Raw genomic sequence first — 883 nt, forward strand, 5'->3', positions numbered from 1 at the left:
GTCTTTGACCTGGTCAACGGTGGACCTCATTTAGGGTAAGACCAGGATGTAAAAGGTCATAGGAAGTGAACTACTGACTATCGTCTTAGAAGCAAATAAGGTTTTTTTTTTTTACTTGTTTACAAAATAGGTAGTTGACATAAGATAGGACTTTTTATACATCAACATACTAAAGTTATATGAAAGTATAATCTAAAGTGTATTTTTCAAGTCCCATAATAATTTTTTTTTTTTACATTTTTCTCCAGTTCTAATCACCTTTTTTGGCTCATTTTAATGATCCTACACTGGGACAAATCAATTTTTCCGTATACTGTTGTCTAAGCTCATACAAACTGCAGGCATGATGATTACAAAAAAGAATTAGAAAAATGCTGTTTAAAGTAGTTTAGCTTGTCACACCACATCAACCACCCAAACCTAATCTCACTTGATCCCTTTAACTTTGTGACACCTTTTGAGATGCGTTTATGAGTTTGTGTCTGTTAAATAGTTATTTTCTCTTTTCAAGTCTTCGCTTGTTCCAAAAGTTCGATAACTTCCGAATCCTGGTGTGCGGTGGAGATGGAAGCGTCGGTTGGGTCCTGTCTGAAATCGATAAACTAAATCTTCACAAACAGGTAACTGAAAAGTACTGCACCATGTCCTGACGATTGAAAGTAAACTTGTCGCTGTATGGTTAGGACTTGGCACGAGAGTATCAGAGCAGATGTTTATGAGGATTTCTTAATGAACTGGCACGGTGATCTGAACTGTCTCTCGTTGACAGTGCCAGCTGGGCGTTCTGCCGCTGGGCACCGGGAATGACCTGGCGCGGGTGCTCGGCTGGGGGCCGTCGTGTGACGATGACACTCAACTCCCTCAGATACTGGAGAAGCTGGAG

General features: G+C 40.3%; 1 long non-coding RNA gene across 1 annotated transcript; it reads left to right on the forward strand.

Annotated features, from left to right (window-relative positions):
- Positions 1–877, forward strand: LOC107682554 (uncharacterized). Its single transcript, XR_001633526.1, has 3 exons — positions 1–35; positions 512–620; positions 770–877. It is a non-coding gene; the product is annotated as an uncharacterized LOC107682554 (long non-coding RNA).
- The last annotated feature ends 6 nt before the right edge of the window (positions 878–883 follow it).

This window comes from Sinocyclocheilus anshuiensis, unplaced genomic scaffold (assembly GCF_001515605.1).
Source record: "Sinocyclocheilus anshuiensis isolate Anshui unplaced genomic scaffold, SAMN03320099.WGS_v1.1 C32338392, whole genome shotgun sequence".
NCBI classification, from domain to species: Eukaryota; Metazoa; Chordata; class Actinopteri; order Cypriniformes; family Cyprinidae; genus Sinocyclocheilus; species Sinocyclocheilus anshuiensis.